This window comes from Castor canadensis, chromosome 19, assembly GCF_047511655.1.
Source record: "Castor canadensis chromosome 19, mCasCan1.hap1v2, whole genome shotgun sequence".
In the NCBI taxonomy this organism is placed as follows: domain Eukaryota; kingdom Metazoa; phylum Chordata; class Mammalia; order Rodentia; family Castoridae; genus Castor; species Castor canadensis.
Genome location: NC_133404.1, coordinates 20,792,585 through 20,812,467, shown reverse-complemented (window position 1 = coordinate 20,812,467; position 19,883 = coordinate 20,792,585). Strand labels below are relative to the sequence as shown.

Genomic DNA, 19,883 nt, shown 5'->3' with positions numbered 1-19,883 from the left:
GCTCTTCATTAGGTAACATTGTTTTGCATGGTAGGCTCTCATTTAGGCATGTGTGTGCTTGTGTGCCTGTGTGTATGTGAATTCAAAGACCAGGTTTTTAAATAATGAAAATAGCAGTATTAAGAATAGGTAACAGTTACTCAATACTCTCTCTGGGTGCACCGTGATTCTTGGGGCCTAGGAAGCAGACATTTGTCTCCTTAATTGGAAGAGAAAATGTATTTAGGAACCGTGAAAATGCTTATTGGGTTTTTCCAGTCTTTGTGGGCATTATTATCATTACTAGAGGCAAGGTTTCACTGAATTAGAGTTCAGTTGGCTTTGAATTCCTTGGCTCAAGCAGCCCTTCCTCCTCAGCCTCCTGAGCAGCTGGGACTATAGCTGCGGGCTATGGTGCCCAGTGAAAATTATATTTTAATGGGACTAGGACTGCTCTGTACAACTTTTTTTTTATTGTTGTGCTTGGTGGGTGTACATTGTAGCATTTACAAAAGTTCTTACAATGTATCAAATATATCATACTTGAGTTTACCCCCTCCACCATTCTCCTTTATCCCTCCCCCATCCCTCATTCCTGGAATAGTTTTACCAGTATCTTTTTTCTGTTTACATTCATGTGTACACAGTATTTGCACCATATTTATCCTCCTTCACCCTTTCCCCACTTCCTCCCCCTCCCACTGCTATTACCGTCCTCCCCCAAGCAGAACCTGTTTCACCCTCCTGTTCTCTGATTTTGTAAAAGAGAGAAAAAAGGAATGACATTTTTGCTTGTTTAAGATAGCTACACAGGGAGTTTCCTTGTGTTACTTCCATTTATATATATGTATTATAGCCTGATTTGGTTCATCTCTTCTATTTTTCTTCTTTCTACTTTAGTCCCTTTCTTATGGTTGTTTCAACCAGTTTAAAAATTCTACACTCATTCTTGTAAAGAGAGTTCTGAACAACTTTTAAACATCACAACTTTAAACTATAAAAAGGCTTCCAATTAGTCTAAAATAACTTCTCTCTAAATGGAAATGAATAAAAAGGAAGATGGAGTACTATTTCCAGGAGGCAAATACCTTAACTCTTCTATAGATGGAGCAAAATAGATTTGGGGGAGCTGGGCAGGAGGATAGGGTTCAAGAACACAGATATGGCTCCCTAATGGCGTGGGGCCGGGAGGCATCCCTGTCCCCTGTGCTTTGCCCTCAGAACCTTGCTCCTGAAAGCAGAGCACCTGAGAAGGTGAGTGGTACAGTTTGAGCAGTCCTTGTCCAAAAATCCAAAGCTTGGAACGCTCCAAAGTGCAAAGCTTCATGACCAACTACACAGTACCACACATGAAAAACTCCATGCTGACCTCGTGCTAAGGGTCACTGTCAAAATGCAGGGGCACTAACAACATTGTGTAAACTTACCTTCAGGGTATGCATAAAGGGTATACATGAAGCATAAATGAATATATGAGTAAAGGTTTAGACTTCAGCCCCATCCGCAAGGTATGTTAGGTATATGCAAATGTTGAAAAAATCTGAAAGGATTCTGAAATCTAAAACCCTTCTGCTCCCAAGCATTTCAGATAATGAATACTTAACCCGTATGCAAACTCTTGCCTGAGAAATTAATCTTACTCAACATGCCAGCTTTGCATCCTGAGAACATACAAGGGCTCTTTTAAAAAATAGTACACCTTGCTGGAGGCATGGCTCAAGCAGTAGAGCACCTGCATAGCAAGTGCAAAACTGAGTTCAAACCCAATACCACCAAAGAATAAATAAATAAACAAACAAATAACACTCCTACCAGAGCTACTGTTTAATCCTAACTCAGTAATTCTTTAATTTTCAGAGAAATATATGCTTAGGAGGGCAGAAAAAGACCGTTTTCAACATGTAATTTTTGAACAGAATGAAGAATAGCTAATTGTCTTACTATCATTTTGTTCAAGGATAAGGAAGATCATTGTCTTGTAGGCTCTGTTTTCAATTCACTTTTCATTGTACATAAAAAACCGCACATCTTTTTCTTTTGCAGTAAAACTAACCAAACTATAGAACTTTGCATATTTATATCATATACTTGCATCTTCTAATTTGAAAAACACTTATTTCATGTATTCTTTTTCTACAAAAGCTATGAGTAGTAAAGGTCTTCTTTCTCTTAGTATTTTAGGAAGTAAGTTTTACAAGTATGTAATCTCAGAACCATGTTAGACATGAACTTTATAATTTTGGTTAAAATATAAACTTTTGCAGCAAGGAATTCAGTGTAAACCTAATCCCTTAGGGATTCAAATCTCTCTAGTATTCTAAAGCTTGCTTCCTCCAGGGAACAAGAAATCCATGAGGTGCATCCTGCAGAGAGGGCTGGAGTCTTTGGAAGGGGAAGACCCTCTCTTAAGTCAGCAGAGGGAGGGAGTGGCTTAGAGATGCTCACCCAATTCTGACCACTTAAGCACACTGATGGCCACTAACTGAGTTATACAAATTGGTGTCTCATTTCATTGCTAATTTTATGCTTTTTTTTAGTATTTGTTGTTGTTGTTGCTGTTTTTTGAGAAAAGATCTCACTACATAGCCCAGGTTGGCCTCGAATTTGCAACCCTCCCATCTCAGTCACCCAAGTGTTGGGATTACAACTGTGTCCCACTATGCCTAGCTTAATGGAGTTTTTTATTGATTTTTATTCCATCCTTGTCCCACCAAAAATTTTGAGGTGACCATCTTAGGGCCCCAAATGATGATATAAATTTGCCTTCAATGCTGATTATCTTTACTTCAGAAATAAAATCTTTTCTTTCTTTTTTTTTGAGTGGGGGTAGTACTGGGGTTTGAATTCAGGTCTTTATACTTGCTAGGCAGGCCCTCTACTCCTTGATCCATACCTCCAGCCCTTTTTTAAGTCTTTTTTTTTTCAGATAGGATCTCGCATTTTTGCACAGGGTTGGCTTTGGAACACAATTCTCCTGCCTATGCCTCTGTGTAGAGGGGATCACAGGAGTGCACCACCACACCGTTGTGAAGTGGGGTTAGTTGAGGTGAGGTCTCTCTGAATTTTTGCTGAAGGTAGCCTCAGATCATGATCCTCCCAATCTCTGCTTCTGAAATAGATGGAATGACACACATGTGCCACCATTTATAATCTTAGATATCACTTTTGTCACATCTGCACTATGCTTGACTGACTTTATTCACTGTGTGTGAACCTTATTTCTAGCAAACATCAAATTCGAATAAATGGACATTGAAAAGCTGAGAATGTTTCTCCTTGAAATAGGTGAGTAACATAAGTGGACCACACAGGTACCTTTTCTTCACATTTCAAGACATGCAAGCAAGAGACTGAGTTCAAACTCCCTGATCCTTCTCCCTCCCCAAAAAGGAGAAGCCTCACAAATGGTAGTGAAAATACAAATAGAAAACCAAGCCAATGCCTGGGAATTTGGAAATTCCCCTAACAACCATTGGACAGATTTTAAATTTTTACTTATGTATTTTCCAAAGGTACAGAAAGTAGTGCAAGGTTTACAGAGTAGTGATTAAATAAAATACATTTTTTCATTTATAAGCTAAATATTTTGTAATCCATTTACTTATCTTTTGTGGCATTTATATTAAAGGGTTTTAGAATTATAACTATATAGTAGACAGTTGGAGAAAGACCTCCAACTCCAGTCAGATACAAAATATTACTACAAGTATACTGTCCCTTACCAGAAATGCTCAAAACTGTAAGTGTTTTGAATTTTTGAGTTTTTCCAGATTTTGGAATATTTGCTTATCCATAATGAAAGGTCTTGAAGATGGAACTCAAGTCTACGCAAAATTCATTTATGTTTAATATACACCTTATGCCCATAACCTAAAGGTAATTTTGCACAATATTTTTCAACAATTTTGTTTATGAAACAGTTTCATAGTCTCAAATTTTCCATATTAAGTTGGTTTCTGTGCAAAATAGAAACATACAGGTCTTTGTGTGATGTTATTTTTCTCCAATCTTCTTTTTCCCTGGTTTAAATTAACATGTATTTTAAGCCAACAAAAGCAAGCCGAATCTGTGTGCCATCCTCTAATTGCAAGGCCATCTAATTGACAAAATTGCTAAGAGTTTGAATCTGGGATAGAGTATACACAGTGGCGCAATACAGGACCACGATGCAGAGCACGGAGACAGGGGCGAGTGCAGACTGACAGCACCTGCCCACCACTGGCTTGTCAAGTGTTACAACTTCTAATGTTCAGACAAAACTCAAACTACAACAAAAATAGCAAGTTAGCAGAATACATTCACCTTGACCAATAGTCTAAATTCATATATGTTTCTTTATTTTGAATACTAAACCAAATCCTCAGACATGACAATTCCAACCCAATATCAAATGGTTTATGACTACGAAGGGGAGGTCTAAGTTTTATAAGAATATGTTTACATTTATGAGTAGTTTTGTATCTGTCAAAGCAATTGATGCATATAAGAGTACATTTTATTCTCTAATAAAAAGACATATCTTTTCATTTTCATAGGTAGTGGAACCATGGAGGGGCAAGAGAGGGGCTACACTAAAACCTAGGCTTTTCTTTGAAAACTTAGTGCTCTGTCTACTGCCTTGTATTAAATGACTTCTTCAGAGTACATACAAGAGCAAGGCTACATGAGACAACGTCTCACTATTGTAGCCCAGCCTGGCCTCAAACCCAAGGTCCTCCTGCCTCAGTCTTCAGAGTAGTTGGGACTACAAGTGAGTACCACTATGCCCAGCTTAATGTTATGCAAATTCATGTATCTCCCAACCTCCTGAATTCACACAATGTACATTATATTTTTAGCTACTTCAAATAAGTCAAGAAAAATAAATATTGAACATTTTATAAGAGTATATGAGGATTGTCAAAGATCTTGCAGCATGACTAAATAATAGAGATAAACCCAATAAAGCACAGAGGAAATATTTGTAACTTTTTATCTATCTAATCAATTGAATCCCAAATGATCACTCCCATCCCTCAGTCACACAAGTATTTTCTAGTTTATTATTTTAATGGACCAGTTACTTTGACTTGGGAATACAACATGACTTAGGTGGCACCAGATGTGTTTTCTTTAATGTAACACTAAATAAAGGGTTCATTTTATTTTTCTATGGCACTCTTCGTAAATCTAATCCTTGCATTTGAAATGGCATTCCTGAGGTTTGCAGGGAGAGAGTACCCTATCTTTTTGTGGCAGTTCTGATAAATGACATCTTTGACTTCCCCATGAATTATACAATTGGAAATCTCAAATATGTGTTGTGTCTCAACACAAGTTGTCCTCCTGTGCAATCAAAATTTATAATACATATATACATGGAATGTCACAAGGACACTCCCTGTGTATTTAAAGAAACAAAAATGCCCACCCCCTTTTTTTTTTACAAAGTCAAATAACAGGAGGGCACAACAGGTCCTGGGCAGGGGCAGTTGGTACCAGTGGGAGAAGGAAGGATGGGGGAAGGACATGGGAGGGTGAGTATAGTGTAAATACTGTGCACACGTTTATGTCAATGGGAAAATGGTATCTGTTGAAACTGTTCCGGGAATGGGGGGAAGGGGATAAAGGAGATAATGGAGGGGGTGAATTCAAGTATGATAAATTTGATACATTGTAAGAACTTTTGTAAATGTCACAAGGTACCCCAGCACAACAATTAAAGAAAAAGAGGAGAAAAATTTAAATGTTGTAGTTCTTTTAAAGCTGCACTTTATCTGTTATTTATAGCAGATGTGGATGAATTTAACTCTTACAAGCACCCAAGCTGAAATAAAACGAACACAATTAACAAGGCGAGCAACAGAAGCTTTAGAAGTCCAAACTACTTGCCACACAGTCCTCCTGTCTGTGACAGCTTTGAAGTCCCTCCCTCTTCTCAGTACTCTAGTCCAGGACCCCTCAGGAACAGACCTAAGTGCCTGTGGCATATCCAGGCTCTGAGCCCTTGTGCATTGGGCTTAAATGGCAAATTGGTGACACTGAGACAGTGGTGGAGATCTGAGATGGAAGGTGACAGATCCAATGGGTGAATGCTGACTAGGAATAAGTTCCACTCAAGCCTCAGAGCAGAAGTCTGCTCACACAGCCCTTCAGGGCCAAAAGTTTTAGCAAGTTTATCATGCACTATTTTTTTTTCCTTCCATGCTGGAGATGGAATCCAGGGTCTTGAACATACCAGGAGGCAAGCACTCTACTACTGAGCTAAACTCTTTTTCATTTTTTTTTTCTAAATTGCTCACTCTGTCTTCCAACTCATGATCCCTTTGCCTCAGCCTCCGAGTAGCTGGAATTACAGGTGATGGTGTGCCATCACCTCCAGCTCTGCCCTTTCTCTCTTTGCGTTTCTTTTTCTTTTTCTACTTTGGATGATTGGATTTTAAAAATGTAATTGTAAGACTGGGTATGGTGGTGCATGTTTATAATCCCATCCCTCAGAAGCAGAGGCAGGAGGATTGTGAGCTCCAGGCCAGCATGGGCTACATAGCAAGACCCTGTCTGGAAAAAGAAAATGTAATTGCAAAATTCACTGGAGAATAAGAAGCAAACATGACGTCTAGTACTAACCTCTGTAAAACAGTGGGCATGAGCGGATTTTCAACTAGACATTTACAAATGTACAAGAACATCCTTTAGAAACTCAAACATGGTTGTTAAAACATCTTTAAATGTTCGTGTAGAGGTAGAATCGTAAGTGTGTACAATGAAGACATCACAGCATGAAAAGCACCATGCATCATCCACCAAAGAAATAAATTCTTCCCAAGCCATAGGGGTTCTCCTGAGCTAATCTTTCAATTACTAATTCTTTCTGCTTCCACAAAGGAAGCCACAATGGTGATTTCAACCATGTATTGCTCTTGCCTATTTTAAAAGTTTATATGTTATGGAATCATATAATAAGTATTATTTTTGAGCCTCATAATTGTTTGGGATATTTTTGAATTTGTTACCTGGAACAGTCAGTCATCGATTTTCATTGCTTTATAGTATTTTGTTGTATGAATGTACCATAATTTATTACTTTGTCCTATTATGGGTGGCTATTTCAGTCATTTCCAGATTTTGGCTATTTTGACTGATCCTCTTAAGGATTAGTCCATTGGAGCCCAGGTGCATGCATTTATACTATGACCTTATATTGAAAATATGGTTTCATAATGTAGATGGATGTCCAATCAACTTTCCAAAATAGTTACATGAATTTATATTCCTTTTAGTATAAAAAAACTCCAGTTCTTCCCCCTCCTTTCCAATGCTTGAATTGGCCAATCTTTTCAATTTAAGGCATTCTGAAGGATATAGGGTGATCTCTCACTGTGGTTCAATGTGTATTTCCCCAAAAACTAATGACACAGGACAAACTTTCATGTATTTATCTCTCATTTGGATGGTTAATTTTATTTGTCAATGTATTGGACTAAGGGATGCCCAGAGAACTGGCAAAATATTGTTTCTAGGCCTATCTGTGAAGGCATTTCTGGAAGAGATTAGCATTTGAATTGCCGCCGTAAAGAAGATTGTCCTCACAGGTGTGGACTTGGGATGTGGGTATGTGTCAAGCAATCTGAGGGACCAAACAGAGCAAATAGATGGGGGAAGGGTAAATTCTCTCTTCTCTAGAGTGGGACACCTGCCTTTTTCTCCTTTCAGACATCAGCGCTTCTTGTTTTGGGCCTTTGAACTCTGACTGGAACCGTAGCACCTAGGATCTCCCTGGTTCTGAGATCCTCTGCCTTGAACTGGATCTACAAAACCAACTTTCCTGTCCATTCAGCTTGCAGACAACATATCCAGGGACTAACGCTTCCATGATGATATGAGCCAGTTCTTTATAAGAAACCTCTCGTTGCTTCTCCACCTGTGGCTCAGATCAAGTGAAGAAATACCTCTCTAGGTATCTATCTTTATTCTGTTGACTCTGGTTAATGCAGGACCTTGATAAATATCTACACCATCTTTGGTGAAGCACTTGTTAAATCTGTCGTTAATTTTTCTAATAATTTTTTTGGCAGTACTAAAGTTTAAACTCAGGGCTTCAGGCTTGCTAAGCAGGCTTGCCACTACTTGAGCCACTCTGCCAGCCCTGTTTTGTGTTGGGTATTTTTCAGATAGGGTCTCTGAGAACTATTTGCCCTGGCTGGCTTTGAACCTTGATCCTCCTGATCTCTGCCTCCCTAAAAGGTAGGATTACAGGTATGTGCCCAGCAAATTTTAACATTTCAGGTATGTTATCCATTCTTTGGCTTTTGATAAATAAAAATTCTGAATTTAAATGTAGCAAAATTTATCAGTTCTTGCCCTTTGATGAACAATCACTTGGAATTAACTTTTGTGAGTGATGCAACGTTGGGAATGTGAACAACAGTATCAGATTGAACCAATACAATCGTCCTTTCACCACTGCAGTGAACCAAGTGATGACACAGTTCTGTTCCCCTTGGCATTTGTCCTCAGTCCTTAATTCACCATATCGTCAGCTTAAGTCTTGATGACGAGTACAGCAAATCCTTCTTCAAGATGATCTTGGCCATTTTGATCTTTTTGTTATCAAAATTTATTTTTAGAAATCCTGGTTGGAATTTTTATGGGCATTGCTATGATTTTATTGATCATCTTGGTGAAGACGTATTTTGATGATAGAATATGATGCAGTTCTTCATTTATATAGATCTTTATTAATTTCACTAATAATGCTTCATTGTTTTCTGTGAGGAACTTGTATGTTTATTTTTAGTTTAAATTAATTAATTTAAATGCCAAAATAAATGGTATATTTTTTAAATCATATTTTTATATTATTCTTATATTACAATGCCCTTGTTAAATTAGTTTGCTATTTCTTTTAAGTAATCTGTTGGTAGCAGATCTTTTACCAGATTAAAGTATTCCTTTTGTGAAAGTTGATGGTAGTAAACTGAAGTTGCTCTTACTAGACAGACAAAATCAAAGCCAGGAGTAATGAGGGGCAGAGCTCATGACTGCCTGTCTGAGGTAATTACTTTCCTAAAGACTTCCTAAATGTCCCAAGGAGATTTTTTCCAGTTCTAACAGCACCCCAAACTTTGCCTGGTTTGTATTTATGCATAGATTTCTGTTACAGAGTTTATCTTTAACCTTCTCTAAGACTGCAACAACTTAGACAAGATACTCTGAACAGGCACACTTGACTAGCAATAGCAACTCCACTAATAAGCTGAAATCAACCATTGTTTCTAAAGCCAAAAAACTTTGTATAAAAGTGCCTATGCAAATTTCTCTCTTTTCACCTTTAAATCTGTCCTCTTGCTTCTACCTCCTTGAATATACTAATAATTCATATATACATACTCTCTATCATCTGTCTATCTATAATCATTCATTGAAAATATCTTTTGTTAGTTCTTCTTTGACTCATGAGTTATTTAGAAGTATATTTTTAAATTCTATATATTTTGAAATTATGCAGGTTTCATTTTCAATAGCCTTTGGAGATTTTTTTTTTTGGCAAGTTAGGGTCTTGCTGTTTTACCCAGGCTGCCCTCAGTCTTGCAGTCTCAAGTGAGACCCTCCTGTCTCCAAGCAGCTGAGACTATAGCTGTGAACCATCATACCCAGCTTGTTTACTTATTTTTTTTGGCTTTTGATTTTCAGGTTAATTCTACTGCATTCTTAGATCACACGCTATCTAAATGTATTTTTATGGTTGTAGGGTACAGTGTTTTCTGTGTGCAATTGTGTAAAATTGAATTCTTTATATCTTCTGTATATTTTCTTATTATTTTGCTTTTAAAATTCAGTGTCAGTGAAATGAAGCCCGTCCATGATGAGTGAAGATTTTTCTGTTTCTCTTGTAGTTCTGACAATTTTGACAAATTATATTCACTTGAGTCTAATTTTTTAAAGTACTGTAAATTTAGATACCATTTCCTAGTAAATTATAAAGCATCTCTCTTTAGTTTTAGCAATATTCTTTGCTTTAAATTTCCCTTTATCTAATATAAAATGACATGAGTTTTCTTTTGTTAGTACTTATATGGTTTATATTTTTCCATCTTTTACTTCCAAACTTTTTTAGATCCTTGTTTTAGATGTGTTTTTCTTTTAGATGCATTTACAGAAGTTTTTTAGTGTCTTTAAATGATTATTTTTATTCTTCTCAGACATTGATGAACTTATGACTTGAGTCTCATTCCCCCCACCCTAAATTAGCTATAACTTTACTCCATAGATCTCCTTTCCAATTTGTAGGAAGGTAGCTATTTGATGTCACGTGAGATCGTGGCTCAGCTTCTGTAAGCTTTCTGATAAGCTCTATACACCTCTTCTGTCTCTTATTCATGAGTGACAGTGAATGCTCACTACCTTCACACTTTACTGGCCAGAACTCCTGATTTACCATCAAGAAACTAAGGTACTTATTCAAGGCCATTTTTGCCTTTGCTGATCTTATAATTGCATAAAGCAATTATGCAATTGCTTTAATCAAGCATTTCTAAATGCAAGTCACATTAGAAGAGGCATAAAACTGGAACAGATAGGTGTACTTTAGAAGTGAAACTGATTTTCTAAAAAGCTACCTGCACAATGAAGGTAAACCAAAGATAAGTGATCCAAATATATTCCACATAGTGCTATGCTTATTAGGAAGTAAGTGTACTTCCCAATGGTAAATACTGTGAAACAGCTGAGCAGTTAACTTCAGAGCAACGAATGAATAAGCTTTGGACCTAAGAGAAGAGGGGCTCAGCCTGTGTTCCTATTTGAAATCAAGACATGGAAGCTTCTACAAACTTAACGAAGTTGTTTTCCAGTAGAGAAAACCGTTTTGAAGATTGCTTTTGTTTAGGCCTCTGGGGGAAAATAAAAAGAAGAAAGATGAGGGGAGAAGAGAAGGTAGAAGGGAAGAATGAAAACAAGAGCAAGTAGAATAGCTCATTGTGGAAATATGAGACCACAGTTAGGCAGGCTAGAATTAGGGAAGGTTTGGGACTCTTAGAACATGTATGACTTAATATTTGTATTGCAGGTTGAACATTCCTCTCTTTCTCTGAGCCTTCTCTTCAATTGCAGATGTGTAGGTTATCCACACCCTAGCTCAGAGACAACTCAAATCACCTTTACCTGGCCCAGGGACCCACCACTGCCCCTCCCCACTCACTGATTATTGGTTAGGAATTACCAGGTTCTTCCATTCCCATAGGTTAGCATAAGTTTTAAAAGCACCTAGAAAAGAAACACTCTTTTCTAGCTTCACCTGGTCCCACCAATGCCCCCATTTGTAATTTTCTTCCCTAACTTTTAATAGACTTCCACATGGGACACAAAGAATTTGGAAATCTTCTGACTAGAGACTGCACCATTGCTGTTAGTTTAGAAATCAGCTTTCCATTTTCTCTTGGTCAGGAAAAAAAAAAATCAAAACAATTAAAAAAAAAAAAAACCAAAAAAGCCTGGATTGCTACGAACCAGGGCTGGTAAACCAAATACAAGCAGGGAGGGAAAAAAGCAACTCTTCACTGGAGAAAAACATTATGAATTACAGCGTGAAGGAGTGAAGGACTTAAATAGCTAAATGTATAGTTAGCCAAGTGAATAAAAGACTAAGGGACACACACTCACGGAAAGAAGAAGTCTGGACCCACCAGAACTTTAGCCATGAGACTATTCAGATAGCCTTGTAAAATTACCATGCCAGTGTTTTAAACGTAAAGATTATGTAAGACCGTGTGTGCACAAGTGACAAAAAGCAATAAACAAGAGATATCAAAGTGACAAGGCAGATTTATCTAGTAAGCCAAATACAACTTTTAGAAAATAAATGTCTTCATTAAGAATAAATTCGTATAGATGGCTTAAATAAATGAGAGAGCAGGAAGGGAAATTAGCAAACTGACAGATAAAATAAATGTAGCACAGGAAAGGAAGTAGTAGAAAATATGCAAGTTTTAGAGATATGGGAGGCAGAGTGAGAAGTCATAATGATAGCTCATTAATATCCTGAAATGAGAAACCAAGCACTACTGGGGAGAGGGATAATTTTTCTAAACTTATTAAAATACCCAAAAGCCATAGATAAAAACCAAAAGCACATGATGCATCCTACATAGGAAAAAAATTTAAATGTATATATTGAATATACATTAAAACATTAAAAGGTTGGGGAAGAGAGGGGAGAAAGAGGCAGCAAAGAGGAAGTTATAATAATATCTTAAAAAAGAAAAAGGACAGCAAATCTCTCAAACAGCAAGTCAGAAGTTCATGAAGAACTATCTTCATGGGACAGTAACTGCCAATGTAGAACTACACCCTTAGCAAAACTAAATTTCAACAAAGGACAATGTTAGGGTGAAGAAAAGGAAGCCATGTTAGATCTGGACCCCCTCCTCCTTTGAAGGTGACTTACTAGAAATGCTCCACCTGGCCCTAAAGAAAAATGAACATCCATCTTTAGCCATATACTAGAAACTCCTCACCTGGCCTAGGAGAAAAGACAGACCCTTAAGTCATTATCTCCTGAGGGTCAGAGGGCCACTGAGGATTATCATGCCCAGTGACCTCCCTGGGACTTCTTCTTCACCTCCTATATCTACCCCCAGTCTATAAGCGGCTGTAGACTCCAGCTCTCTTGTTGAGATTCCCTCCGTAGGTCTCCTTCCCAAATAATAAACTGTGTGCTGACCTTGAGCTATCTTCCTGCCTCTCTATCCTGTGCCTCTTTCATTCTATCAAACAAGAAAAGAGATATTTTTTTAAATTAAAAAAAAAATACCCAAACAAAACAAAACCAAAGGACATTTTCCCAACTGACACATGCTGAGGAAGTCACAACAGAGAACTTCATAGGAGGAAAGAAAGAAAAAGAGGAAAATATTAAGAAAAGGTTTGGCACACAAAAGTAGAAAAAAATATAAAAATTTTTAAAAATCTGTATAAAATTACAATAATATTAAAGCCTAATTCATGGTATTAGTAAAGAGAAAGATTAAAGATAATGAGCAGAAATGTGTCTACTGGGGATGATTGGTGTTTACATTTCATAAAACACTTCAGTCAAACAAAGTGCTGTAGGCTCTCACAGTGTCTGATGAGAAGATTCCCAAACTCTTGGTCTCCCACATGGAAGCATCCATGTAAGATGTAGTAAGTAAGGTAATAGAATTTATTAGAGATTAAGGAAAGGAGTTACAAAGGTCATGATGGGGCCAGGTGAAAGCCAGAAGCAGAGAGAAAGTCTTCTTCTTTCTAGGTGTTTTAAAAACTTATACTAACCTATGGCAAGGGAAGAACCTGGTGATTCCCACCACCAATAATCCATGAGTGGGGAGGAGTATGGGTGGTCCCTGGGCTGAGGTAGGATAATTTGAGTTGTCTTTAAGTCAGGGTGTGAATAACCTGCACACATTTGCAATTGAAAAGAAGGCTCAGAGAAAGAGAATGTTCAATCTGAAATAAAATATTAAGTCATATATGTTCTAAGAGTCCCAAACTTTTCCTATCTTAGCCTGCTTCAAAAGAATTGAATTTGATTTTTAGACTGCTGAAATTTTAAGTAGAAAAATACTTTAAGTAGAGAAGAATTCTTCAAATCATTAGAGGAAATATAAATAGAATAAGGTATAAAAGATAATAAAGGAGGAAGAAAAAAACAGAACAAGTATACACATTAATGTGAGAGAAACTGTGGCTCACACCTATAATCCCAGCAATTTAGGAGGTGGAGATTAGGAGGATCGCTTTTTGAGGCCAGCCTGGGCAAAAAGTTAGTGAGACCCTGTGTCCACCAATAAGTGGGCATAATGACATGCATCTGTCATCCCAGCTACATGGGAGATGTAAAATAGGATTTTGGTTTGAAGCTGTCCCTGGGCCTTATAAGAAAAGTAACTAAAGCAAGGAAGGAATGGGGTTGTAGAAAGCAAGGAAGGGATGGGGTTGTAGTTTAATAAACTAATATATCTAAGGCTCAAAGATTCCCAAAACAGGAGGTGGGGCGGAGAGAGAGAGAGAAAGAGAGAGAGAGGAGAGAGAGGCAGACCAAGGTACATAATAATTAAAATTAAAATGCTGATGGCTGGTGCTGGAGGCTCACACCTGTAAATCCTAGCTACTCAGGAGGCAGAGATCAGGAGGATTGAGGTTCAAAGCCTGCCTGGGCAGATAGTTTGTGAGACCCTATCTTGAAAAAATTCATCACACAAAAGGGCTGGTGGAGTGGCTCAAGGTGTAGGCCCTGAGTTCAAACCTCAGTACTGAAAATAAAATAAAATGCCAGTCAGACACAGGGAAAAGACATACTATGTACAGAGAAATAAAGAGAAGATTGACACTTGATTTATTTTTAGAAGCACCCCAATCAGAAGACAGTAATACAGAGCTTTACAGTACAAACAAAAATATCTATCAGTGTAGAATTCTATATATATTTCAAAAGTGAAGATGAAAAACCTTTGTCAAAGAAACACATGGGTTTTGTTACAGAAGATGTGAAATTTCTATGAGCAGAATTAAAACGACACCCATGTTTTCTGTCCAAGTTCTTTTTTAGAGTCTAAATTAATTTCCATCTTTTCTAGGAATTTTCCTGCTTCTTATCAGACTTGCCCTTTCTGTTTCCTTAACAACCAAGACCTTCTTCTTTCTGTTTGGGCAAAGCACTTCTAAGCCATCTTTGCATCCATGCAAATCAATGTGTTTATCATTTGATTTGTAAGCAACTCATTCACTAAGTTCCTACCTCAGGCTGGCCCTGTGTATACCTCTGATGTCCATATTTGCTTTTAGACTAGGCTTTCCTCCTCTCCACACTCTCTGCAGATGGTTGCCAGGGTGATTTTTCCCCCTAACTTCTCATTTTTATGATATTGAACCTATTGAAAGGCTTCTCAAAGCTTGCAGGAAGGAATGGTTCCACATGAAAATGGTTTCATGTCATCTCCTGTCTGGTCTCGCCACACTTGTCTCATCTTATCTCTTACTGTGTTTACCTTGCATTTGGTTCTCCGTAAAAACAAAATTATTTGTATTTTGTTTTGTATTTTGTTCTGTGAATGGGTCTTATTCTACAGGTGTGGACTCTCAGCTTAGAGCATCATTCACTCAAGTTCTCACCCTAACCAAGTTGTTTCCTTGAAAAGACACTGCTTTGTCTTTTTTTTTATTGAGGTATAAACAACAATTAAAAATGGTTCATGTGTAAAGAGTTCAAGTTGATAATGTGGTATATGTATATACAGTACAATAATCGCCACTATCAAACTCCATAACGTACACTGCTTCGTGTAGTCATCAGCTTCTTTATCTTGAGTGTGATGAGAACTCTTACAATCTATCCTCTTGGAAAATTTTTAGTATACAATACAGTATTGCTACTGTCATCACACTGTCACACATTAGATTTCTAGATATTACTCCTCCATGTTACATTCTTACCAACATCTTCCCATTTCCCACTGACCCCAACCTCTGCCAACTACAATATGATCAAGCAATCCTGTTTCTGACAGACACATAAGCGTGTGTGTAATGTGTGTGTGTGTATGTGTGGTGTGTGTGTGTGTGTGTGTGTGTGTGTGTGAGAGAGAGAGAGAGAGAGAGAGAGAGAGAGATTTGGTCCTGGGGATGGAAGCCAGGGCCTCATGCATGCTAGGTAAGTGCTCCAAGACTAAGCTACACTCCCAGCACATGTCTGGGAAATAAAATCCCTTGCTGGAAAAGGTATATAAACTCCCATGTCTGTTTTTAGCATTTTTCATAATAGCCACAATACGGAAACACCTAAATATCAGTTGGTAGGTGAATGAATAATGAAAATGTGGGATCAATACAATGGAATATTATTTAGTCTTAATGAAGAAAGAAATCCTGACATTTGCAATGATATGGATAAAGCTGGAGGACATTATGTTAAGTGAAATGACTGAGGCACAGACAGACAAATACCACATCATTTCACTAAGATGATGAGACCATTTGTATGTTTTAAGCATCTCCACTTTAGTCGTTCACAAACACAGCCACCCTTCTCAGCCTCGTCATACATGTGGTGGGTGCCCTGTATCTAACGGTATATACGAGCAGTGTTTTCTGCGTAAGTGTTCCACTCCTTGCTCAGCTTCTGTGTCAAGTCTAGCTATTTTAGGCTTTCACATTGGAAACTATATTATCTAGCCTGGTCCAGCATTGAGGTTATGTAGAACCGGGATGCCCTCTACTGTTTTCCAGAATTATAACTACGTTGCTTAATTTCATTCAAAAAGAGAGAAATGAGAATTCAGCAGAAGGACCATTATTTCTCAGGACAAACACTGAATTCCATATCAAACCAAAATTACTGGACTGGCAAAGTGGCTCAATAGTAGAGCAACTGCATAGCAAGAGTGAGGCCCTGAGTTCAAATCCTAGTACCCGCCCCTGCAAAAAAAAAAAAAAACAAAAGAAAAGAAAACACACGCACACACAAAAAGAAATAACCAAAACGACTGAAGTGGTAATAAATACTCTTCTCTAAATGTGAGCTTCTGTAAGCTTGCCCCCTCAGGTAGTCAATCAGTCCATCAAACAGAAGACTGTGCTTTATGTTGCAAACACATTAGAAAGAGACTGGGATACCACTTCATCACAAGAGGAAAAGTATTTAAGCAACACGATTAATATAGTTGTAAGGAACAGACTGTACATAAGACAATTTTCATATGTGTGATAAAATGTATTGACATGAAACTCATCATTTACCAAAAGACATGGACATTTTAAACACAACCCATCAGAAGAACACATTCACCCACAGTTGACAAGTCGTTCATTAAAATTTAATATCAAGGCAGTTATTCATGCCTATTAATCCTGGCTACTCAGGAGATGGAGATCAGAAGGACCTCAGTTTGAGGCCAGCTGGGTCATAAAGTAGACGAGACCCCCATCTCATCCAACAGATGGTGTGGTCCCAACTACTGCAGAAAGCATGAATAGGGTCACAGTCCAGACTAACCTAGGCAAAAAATGAGACCCTATCTCCAAAACAACCAGAGCAAAAGAGGTGGAGGCGTGGCTCAAGTGGTAGAGTGCCTGCCAAGCAAGAGTGAAATCATGAGTTCAAACCTCAGTATTGACAAAAAATAAAAAATAATATCCATAACTCTCAATTAGATAAAGGTAATCCCTTATTTATCTATAACTCCTTCCTTCCTTCCTTTTACTCCTTCCCCTCCTCCTCTTCCTCCATCTTCTCCTTTGGTTAAAAAAGGTTGAATGACTTTGTGTCACCATCTGTAAAGCTTTACATTCATCAATTATTTGAACCTTTCTATTTGTATTATGTTGTTTAACCCTAAGGGAATAGCAGTTGTCTTTGGCATTTCTAAAAATCTGTAATTGCAAAATCTGATAGGTGAAAAGTGTATTAATAAAATCACATTGCTTTTTTTAAAAAGTCCAGTGCTTTTGACTGTTGTGTTAGTTTTGCATTTCCATGACAAAATACTCGAGATAAACATCTTGTTTTGACTGTTTCAGTGCTTGGTGGATTGGCCCATTGCCTTTGCCCCTGAGGTGAAGCAGTGCAGGATGGCAAACACAGTGTGATGGAGGAAGCTGCTCACTTCACAGCAGCCAGGAAACAGAGAGGAAGAGGAGGGGCTTGGGCCCCCCAATCCCCTTCAAGGGCAGCCCCCCTATAGCCAAAAGATCTATAACCAGGACCCACCTGCTAAAGGGCCAACCATCTCCTAACAGTGTCCCTGGTTAGTGACCGGGCCTATAACATCCGGGCCTTTGGAGGACATTCGCGGTCTAAACTATAGCAACTGTCAAGGAACTTCATCTCAGTGATCTTTTGAGAACCCAGAAAATGAAATGCAGTGTTTAACTTAACCATATTAGGATTTTAAAAGCCCTTTGAATGAACATCTTATATTTAAATTTCATGAAGAATCATTAGAATCTGAGTTATTTAATACTGAGGCTAATTGTATAGTCAGAGTAACAGTTCCTGTATATTTGCACATTTTTACATATTTATGTCCTGTGACTATAATACATTTACAAAGGCTCATTTGGGGAAATTTTCAGTATTTGTGGGACGTGCAAAAGTATCAGTTGGTAGCTCAGATTTGGAATACCTGTTTTAGACATAACTGGAAAGCCAGAAAAGGGGCTCATACCTGGAAGATTAAAGATGTTTTCTAGAGGAGTTAGAATTTTGACTTTTTTTCAGAATTGTTCTGTTTAAAGACACTATAAACAATGCAGTTCTACAAAGATCAGAACAGGAGGGAGGACTTTAATTTAAATCTTGAACATCTTTCAAGGGGTGTTTTCTCTAAAAGGCACCCACCTCCTGTGGAAACAATAGGTTGGAACACTGAATTAAGGAATGTACTACTTCAGCATCCGTTTTGTTGGTGATGTGCGGAAGAGCCCTGCTTCTGCCCACTTGTCATCAGTTCTACCCTCTCTTCTCAGAAACTGCACCACTCACATGGGACATCAACAAACACACCTACAATGAAAGACCCTGCGTGTTCCATACCTGGAAGCAGGGTCTGGTGCCATGGCTGGTTCCAAAGAATCTATCTGCCAGTCGGGCCTGGTGACCCCAGATCAGCAGCCCCATGGCCCAGGACACGTACAAATGACACCATGGCAAAATGGGACTTCAGAAAACCCAAATATGGACTGCAGTTAGGTAAGGATTTCATTGTAAATCCACTCCAGGTTTACTCTGGTTTCCCCTTCCACGGCAATGAAATAATTACTGTCTGAATTCAATGAAAAGGGTCCTCCTGAGCCATTTTCTTTCTGAAGGGGAAAAAAAAGATCAGCAGGGATGCTACAAAGGAGGACTAGGGCAGGCAGAGCAGCGGCCTCTGTTCTCACTCTGCTGCTTGCTGGCACGACCTTTCCACAGCTGGTCTAAAAAGGTGACCGGTGGCTATTCCAGGGGGCACCGAATAGGCTCACCAAGGCGCATAAGAAACTTCAGCAGAAATATGGCCTCTCCCCAAGCAGGCCAAGGCTCGGGCCCAGAGCCCTCCCCCTCGGCTGAGCCTGGTCCTGGGTGCCTTCGGTGAGAGTCTGGCGGCCTCTACCGGAGCGCCTCTGCAGAGGGACGATCCTCAAACCTAGAGACGACATGTGGCGCTCAGGAGAGGTGAGAGGGAGCGCGCGAGTGCGCCGGGGGCGCAGGGGACTCTGCAGCCGGGCAGCGCGCGGCCTCGGGCGCGGTGCGGCGCGGAGCGGAGCCGCAGGGCGGCGGCGGCGGGAGCGCGGGGCGTCCGGTCCCCTCCGCCCGCCCGGGAGCAGTGGGGAAGTTCGCGCTGGCAGCATGGGGCGGTGACGCCGCACCGGCCTCCCGCGCCTGCCAGCCGGGGAGAGCAGGCGGCAGGAGAAGGAGGATGCACCCTCGCCGACGGCTCGCCTCCAGGGGCCGGGGCGCAGGGTAAGCCCGGGGCGCGCCGGGCTGGGGCAGTGGGGGGAAGATGATGAGGCCGGGCGAGGGTACGAGGACAGGCGACCATGGCTTGGTCCGTACCCCTGTCCTCGGGGCTCCGAGCTTTGGGTTGCATGGCCCAGGAGCAGAAGTGGAGAGCGAGCGGGGCGCCCCCGGCAGCCCGGGGCACAAACTTTCCCCCGGCGACTGCGGGGGTGAAGCCGCACGCGTGAGGGCAGGGGCGACCTGGGCGGGGACCTGGGCGGCGCAGCCCTGCCAGACGGTCACCCAGGCGCAGTGCTTATGGGTCTCCCGGTAGGAACTGGGGTGGGGTGGGGAGGAGAGTGGGAGACACTCGCCGCCGCGGTCGTTGTAGCCGGAGGGGCGAAATCGCCCACCTGAAAGGCCCCTGCCAGCTTCGGGGATCTGAGGCGCGCGACGTCCTGGCGTTACTTGC

The 19,883-nt window shown here is 39.8% G+C and overlaps 1 protein-coding gene and 1 pseudogene across 4 annotated transcripts in view; one reads left to right on the top strand and one right to left on the bottom strand.

Moving 5' to 3' along the window:
* Positions 1–18,610, bottom strand: part of LOC109677003 (core histone macro-H2A.2 pseudogene) — a 44,883-nt pseudogene extending 26,273 nt beyond the window's left edge.
* A 53-nt stretch (positions 18,611–18,663) lies between these two features.
* Gabra5 (gamma-aminobutyric acid type A receptor subunit alpha5) overlaps positions 18,664–19,883 on the top strand; it is a 70,839-nt gene continuing 69,619 nt past the window's right edge. The window contains exon 1 of one of the 4 annotated variants that reach the window (XM_074061595.1): positions 18,664–18,682. The gene's annotated coding sequence lies outside the window, so the exon portion shown is untranslated. Of the gene's footprint in view, positions 18,683–18,924; positions 19,148–19,245; positions 19,436–19,722; positions 19,742–19,883 lie in introns of those variants that run through there. The other 3 variants (XM_020153183.2, XM_020153184.2, XM_074061598.1) reach the window with 3 other exon arrangements.